Raw genomic sequence first — 7,947 nt, 5'->3', positions numbered from 1 at the left:
TTCCTTATTTAACACTGGAAAACTTTTTTTCCCAATCTGACAACGAGTCTAAAATTTTATGCCCTTTATAACACTTTTGTCCATTTTAAGTCTAAATGATACTTGAAAAGACTCTTTTGCCCCTCATATGATATATGTGTGTGTGAGGCAGTAGCATACGCACAACATCAATGGGGCAAATAGCGCACACACACGCATCAGCAGTAGCAAACATGCAGCAGCACATACGCACACGCACACACACTGTAGCATGCAGGCACGTAGCAATGCAGCATCACACGTGCACAGCAGCACCCACGCAGCAGCAGCACACAAACACGCACGTCCGCGCAATAGCCGGTACACGATACCTGAACAAGTATTTCATTGATCCCATTGTAAGAGCACATAGAGCTAGCTTGCTTGCCTCGGTACTGTGGGTATTTAAATATGTATATGTCCACGCAGCAGCCGGTACACAAATACCCGAACAAATATACATACATGGCTATGTGTATTGTGTACGTGCAACACAGACGTGTGGGTATTTAAAAGTGTATGCGTACACCAGCTAGAGTCATAAACCATGTAAGCCGTGTGCATGGCCTTCAATGCATGCATGCAATTGTAAGTGGGCAATTTTGCCATGCACCACGTACAAAACTAATAATAGATCGTTTAATGTATCCATCTACTATATCATGTATCTACATGTACATATATTCTCCCGTGGAGACCGTGCACTAAAAAAACTTAGACATTCAAAATAGATTATGCGAGCTCCATATGAAAATCGAATAAATAAAAGAAAAGTATACTTATCATCCCTCAACTCTTGTCAAAGTTTAGATTTGGTCCCTCAACTATAAAACCGGACAACTTGCACCTCAAACTTTCTATACCAGACAAATTTTGTCCCTTGACACAACTGAAGTAGTTTCTGAGCTGACTTGGCATGTTTTGACCGGTCTGGTCCGGGTGGAAGTATTTCTCTATCCTACTCATCCTATCTCTTCTTCCCTCCTACTATCTCTCTAATGGGCATTTCATCAAGCACTTAGAGTGCGCCGGCTGCACAAACGCTGTAGTGGCATGCTAGGATGCAGAGGCGCATCCCGGCGGCGTGCCAGCACAGTGGTGCGTGGCACCATCGTCGTATGCTATTCTCATGGAGTTCTCGATGGCTTGTTGACAGTGGCCGCCGTTGTCACCATAAAGGAGGACCTCGTACGTGTTCACCTCCATCATCGTGTCCCATCGCCGTGTGCCAGCAGCGACGTGAATGGCCTGAGAAAGATGGGGATGTGCCATCGGGGTGTGCATGTTGTGTGCGTGCTAGCCGCAGGTCGAGGACGCCGGCGCCGATGAGGACGAACCAGCGCTGGAGGGGCTCCTCCACTGCGGCGACGCTGGTCGTGGGCATAGACGCTGGTCGTGATCTCCTCCCCCGGTAAGCTTTGGTTCTCCCCATGGTTCTACCGAAGCCTCACGCGTCTTCCCCCAAGCAGCTCCTCGTCCACAAGCTCACCCCGCCGCGAGCCCGTGCTCCACCGCCTGCTGCCTCCCTTCTCCCCGAGCCTCCCCGGCCGTGCCATCTAGCTTGCTGCCCCGCTTAGCGCCGCCTGTCGCCTCCACTGGAAGTCGTCGCCGGCGAAGCTTCGGTCAATCCATGTGCCCGTGCTTGCCTTCCCAGCCGCGCGGACTCTCCCCGCTAGCACCCGCATCGTGCGTTGTCGCCGGTGCAAGCTAATTTCTTTCCCGAAGTGAGGAACGATTTACGGTTCCTTTGGCATGTTGGCGTGGACCAGTCAAAAACCATGCCAAGTCAGCAGTTAAACCGGGTTGACTGATACGAGGGACGGAATTTGTATGGTATGAAAAGTTCGAGGTGCATGTTATCTGGTTTCGTAGCTGAGGGACTAAATTTAGACTATGACAAGAGTTGAGGGATAAAAAATATACTTTTCTTAATAAATAATAATATAATAATTGTTAATCTCTACTACTATTAAACAAGCAAACATATTCAACGCTAAGTACACCCAGCCTAACGTACACGTAACAACACGGACCAATTACAACCTTAGATCAGGACCACTTAATTTGATCTAACCGTTAAAATTATACTAACCCTCAGTCCAAACTGCGATTAGCAATTTACTTGGCGGACGAAAACTCTGTCCAACCAGCGTTCGACGCCCCGCCCACCCCAACTCATCGCTTCCTTAGATTAAGGGGAAAAACACAACCCAATCGTAAACATACCTGATTTCAGGCGAGCGACGCGGTCAACACGGGGCGGCGGCGGCAACTCGATGCAGGGGCTCTTTCCGGGGCTCTGGCGGGGCTGGCGTGGATCTGGCGGATGGCAGCTGGATCGGGTCGACGACGGGAGGCTCTGGCGAGTCGGAGGAACATCGGCGGCGGCTGAGCTCCTCCATGGCCTGTTGCGGTTCTAGGGAGAGAGAGCTTCGAAGATGGGAAGGAGATAGTGAATAACAGAAGCAAGGGAGAGGAGGAAGGGCGGGGGCGCGGGAGCCTCGACGGTAAACCTCCGGTGGCGACGGTCCCCGGGGAGAGGCGGCGCACGGCACCGACGCGAGCCTACGGAGCGGCGACGGCTTGGAGTTGCAGGACATCCCCTTGCTCCGAGACGCCTTCCGCGGTGGACTGAGAAGTCAACAACGCCACAAAGACGTCCTCACCGAGGCCAATGGCCGTGCTCCATTCGCCCTCTCATCGGATCATCAGCGGAGACCAAAGGTCGCCGTCCCATGATTTAGATATTGATTCAGTATACTATTAGCTTAACATGTGCAGGAACAAGACGGCAATAAGAAATGGTGGCTTGCTCCACCGTCACAGCCTCACAGGTGTGTCGATCTTGATCATCTCATTCGCTGCTGTCATATTAGGAAGTGCTTATCATCTCATACGCACGAGGCTCTGCAGCTGGAGAGTATCGGGAGAGCAGACACACGTATTAGGAAGTGTTGGTACTGTGGAAGACCCAATAGGATTAGTCACCGATCTTATTGAAGCAGAAGACGCATAGGTGTGTTGGTTCTGGATTCTCTTATTTGTGTTATTTCTCTTCTCTATGACTTTCATTCATTTTTTTCTTCTGTATGTAATGGTCTACCAGGAGACAAATGGTGAGCGATCCTCTGTCAACCACATTCCTCGCTTGTCCCTTGTTCGGTAGATTAGTATTTTTCTGTCAATGGTGAGTGATCCTCTATCAACCCCATTTATTTTTCTGTCTACCTTATTTATTTTTTTGTCAACCTCAAGAAAATTTCATGCTAAGATCATAACGTGCAGGAAGATATACCTTTGTGCAGTACGAGTGGAGCTGAGTTAGGGTGATGTACTTTTTGTTCTTGGAAGTCATATGCTCTAACTTGAGTGATCCTAAAGAAGCAAGCAACTAGAACAGTTTTCATTTTGTAGTGTTTGTTTAGTTTGGGCCATCGTTTAGGTCAGTTAAGTGTAGTTGATCTCTTTTGTCTGATGCACCATATTGTAATGATTTTTAATTTAGTGTTACGGACCATAGTTCACTTCAGTTACATTATTTAATCTCTCATATATTACAGTTCAATTCAGTCAAGTTTCAGATTTGCAGCCATAGTGAACTTCAGTCAAGTTTCACTGATTTGAAGCCACAGTTCACTTCAGTCAAGTTTCACTGATTTGTTCCCCCACAAAAAAAGTTTCACTGATTTGCTCTTGCTGCTGTCGGATGGCTGACGAACTATCGATACGAGAAGGACGTCCCACGGCAGTAGTTTGTAGTACGTCAGAGGATCGCGTTCCGGATTGACATGGAGTCATGGCTCTTGGTCTTCTCCCCTCAAAACTGCATTGGTGCATATGATCCCTCCATGGAGTCTTGAAACGAAGCATTAGGTACAAGAAGCAACAAAGCTCAAGTTTTATGTTCTTTAGCTTCTAGCCAGGAAGAACAAGTCACCACAGTAGTCACAAAACAATAAGCGAGGTTCGCAGAGATCTTTATTCATTTAATAGTATTGCCGTATGCATTCATAATTCATATTTGTGGAACCAGTAAAAAAATATTGATAAAGGAATTTAACTAGCTACATCAAGATAGTGTTTCACCTTACATATTAAAATTGGTACTTCTGTGCAAGTTTTCTATGGTAGGGGTCAGGGGAATTTTTCGGCGGTGTAAGTTTTGAAGAAAAATCCCATCGATAGAGAAAGTAACAAATTGCATGGTTTGCTAATCATGTACATTTTGATAATTTTCTTTGATCGTGTTTGTTGTTGATGTACAAACAAAAAAACACAGGTAGAGAGTTTATCTTTTTGTAATATTAGTCGATACGTGCGTTGCACGTGCAAGCTTACTAGTAAAGATGATAAAAAAATCATCAAACAACACACGGGCACAAACTTACCACATGAGAGGCAAAATGGTATTTTTCAAGTGTCATTTAGGCTTAAAATAGACAAAAGTGTCATAAAATTTAGACTCGTTGTTATATAGGGAAGAAATTATTTGTCGATGTCAAATAAGGCATAAAATTTAAGCACAGTGTTAAATAAGAAATTCTCTCTCTATATATATATATATACTCCCTCCGTCCAAAAATACTCGTCTAAGAAATGGAGGTATCTAGGCGTATTTTAATTCTAAATACATCTATTTTTATCAATTTTTGCTACTGGGCAAGTCCTAAACCCGCTCCTGCAGGCGAGACCTAGGACTCGCGGAATGCGGCATATAGCCACGCCCCGGGCAGCATTGGTGCCGAATCGCACACGAGCCATGAGCCCATGAGGGAGGTATCGGAAAGGGCCAGAAAATTGTATATTTCCAGTTTTGGGAACATTCCTGAAGTTACCGGACCGGTATTTACTTTTTGTTTAACTGATTTCATCATGGATTTTTTATTTTCATTTTTCAAAAAGTCGTTTAAAAAATTATTTGTGTTTTAGAAATTCCTGACTTTCGAAATATGATAGTCTTTCAAATACTATCCAGAATTTTAAGATATTTTCCTACTTTTCATAATTTTTCATAATTAAATAAATGAACAGAGTTTCCAAAGAAAAATAAGGAATTTTGAAAAATTCTTTCTAATTTAAAAGTATGTATCCGATTAATTTAGAAATTCAGTTAAATTATTTGGAAATTTCCAAAATAGGATTAATTTATAAATGCTCTCCAATGAAAAAATTTCCTTGGGGCGTTGGTCGCCCAATAGAGGGACCGCGCGTGTACGCCCCAGCTGCCCGCTAGGTACATCTGGACCGGCCCAAGTGCACGTTTCCGGTTTGAGGAAGGTTAAACGGGTTCTTTTTCTTCGTTTTTCTCTCCTTATATTTTACGTTTTTCCATTTCTCCTTCATTTTTTTCTTTTCGTTTTCCAAATTAACGAACATTTTCTGAATTCTGAGAACATTGTTAAAATAAGAGTACATTTTTTGAAATTCGAGCATTTTTCAAGTCGGTGAACATTTATTGAAATTTAAAAAATCAACCAATTCAAAATGTGTTCATCGAATGCAAAAAAAATCTGTCATATCCCAAAAGGTTCCTGGAATTCTAAAATTTGGTCATCATATTAAAAAGTTGATTCAATTCAAAATATGTTCTTTAATTCAAAGTTTGTTCATCAAATTCGTATAAAATTTCGTTGTGTTTAATTTTTGTTTATCAAATAATGAAGAATATTCATCGAATTTAAAAATGGTTCATACAATAATAATTTTGTTCATAAATATACAAAAGATGTTCATATTAATTCGAACAATGTTCATTCTTTAGAAAATTTTAACATTTTTATGAACTTATGAAAATTTTAATAATTTTTGAACATGTTTTTATTTATTGAGGAGTTTTTGAAATTTTATTTTTTTAATGAAATCCCGAACTTGTTTGAAGAAGTAAAGAATAAGAAAAGCATAAGAAGAAAACAGAAACATAAAAAATTAGGGAGCGCCGCCCCGCACCTGGGCCGGCCCAAGGTCGCACGTGGGAAGCGCGAGGGTGTGCGCCCAGTGCGCCGGTCGCGGTATATGAGGCCCCGTTCTGTACACCGGGTGCCCTATATCGCGCCTTCAGCGAGTCCTACTTCCGACTGGCTGTAGGTGCGAGCATGATGTGCCAGCCTATGCCCACAGTAGGCCACGGCCTCTTTTCTTTTTTCCTGTTTCCGATTTGTGCTTTGTTTTTGTACTTTTGTTTATACTTTTAGAACATTTTTAAAATATTCTATGTATATACTTTACAAGAACACTCTACAAATATATTTGGAAAATGTTGAACAAGTATTCGAAAAATGTTGTGCAAGTATTTAAAGAATGTTAATCAAGCATTCCAAAAATGTTGAATGTGTATAGAAAAATTGTTGATCATGTATTAAGAAATGACAACTTTTTTTTATCATGTATTTGTATTTCTAGATACTCTCGTTTTAAAGGATGTTAATCCAGGCATTTTAAAAGAATGCTGAACAAGTGCTAAAAAATGTTAAACTTGTATCTGAAAAATGTTAAACATGCAAAACACATGTTGTCCATGTATTAAAAAAATTAAACTTGTCTTTAAAATATGTTAATCAAGTGTTTGAAAAAAATATTGAACAGGTATCTGCAAAATGCGAATCTAGCATCCTTAGAATGTTATATATGTATATAAAAAAATGTTGACCATGTATTTTCAAAATGATAAAAAACTATATCATGTACATAAAAATATTAATCAGGCTTTTGAGATAATGTTGAACAATTATTTGAAAAATGTTAATCAAGGATTTGAAAAATGTTAAATGTGTATATAAAAATGTTGGTGTTGTATTTGAAAAAAATTAAACACATATTAGAAAAATGTATTATGCATATAGCAAAAATGCATATAGAAAAACAGTAAAAAAATTGAGATAAAACAAAAAAGATGGGAAAGAAATAAACAAAACAGAAGAAAAAAATGGAAAAGAAGTCATTAGAAACCGAGAAAAAATAGAAAAACCCAAAGGAAAACAAAGAAAAAGGAAAAAAAAGAAAAAAAAACAAAGAAAAACCCGTGGAGAACAAGAAAAAGGCTAAAGAAAAACCTAAAAGTCAATGGAAACCTGACTTGTTCCTTCAAGTTGCTTGCACCCTACCTAGGTAACACAAAGTTGACTATGGTTTAGTGGCTAGCAGTGAGGCGAAGGACCAGCTCCTTTTTCTTCTTCCCCAACCCCAACCCTTGCATTGCTTCGTCCATTCCGTAGTTGTCCTACCAGAGAGCTCTTGGGCCGTCCTCAGGTGTGAGATGGTCGTACCGTTACCAAATGTGCATCCATGGCATCAGTCCCGTTGAGAAATGAGACACATGCTCAGTATGTCCCGGAACCTTTGAGTTAACATTGCCCCCGCGTTGCTCCGGCCCCAGGGGCGGCACGGGCGGTGACCCCAGCCACCGAGGCGCTCGGCCCCTTGATCCCCTCCGCCTCCTCGCCGTCGCCGGCGCCTCCCGCGGGGAAAGCTCGTGCGGAGCGGGCGGCGGCGGGGTCTCCTCTCGCGCTGGCGGGCGCTGCAGGATGGGGATCTCGTGGCGTTGGGCAGCGGCCGGCGTCGGCGAGCAGCCTTGTGCCCTGGCGTGGAGGCGGTGGTCCTGCTGCGGCTTGGCGACCTGCAGTGGTTCGGCGGCTCGGCGGTGGCAGCGGGGCTCGGGCGGCTCGATGGGGCGACGGGCCCGATCTGACGGAGTGGATCCGGATGGTGGAGGTGCTCTGGCGGCTCTTGGCAGCATGAATTCGGCGGTTGGGGCTGCGGCCGGAGGCTCCTGGCTCTTCGGCGGCGCCGCCCCTACTGCTATTGTGGCTGTGGCAGATGTGCTCGGTTTTCGGCCTGGCAACTCTGCTCGGTGAGATGGGGTGGGGTGGCGGCCCCCCCTCCCTGCCTGGTGCTGCGGTGCTGGCCGGCTTGCTAGCCTGGCGTGGCTGGCGG

Source organism: Triticum dicoccoides, chromosome 5A (assembly GCF_002162155.2).
Source record: "Triticum dicoccoides isolate Atlit2015 ecotype Zavitan chromosome 5A, WEW_v2.0, whole genome shotgun sequence".
Taxonomy (NCBI): domain Eukaryota; kingdom Viridiplantae; phylum Streptophyta; class Magnoliopsida; order Poales; family Poaceae; genus Triticum; species Triticum dicoccoides.
The sequence above is the reverse complement of the archived record's forward strand: the minus strand, read 5'-3'. Positions refer to the sequence as shown.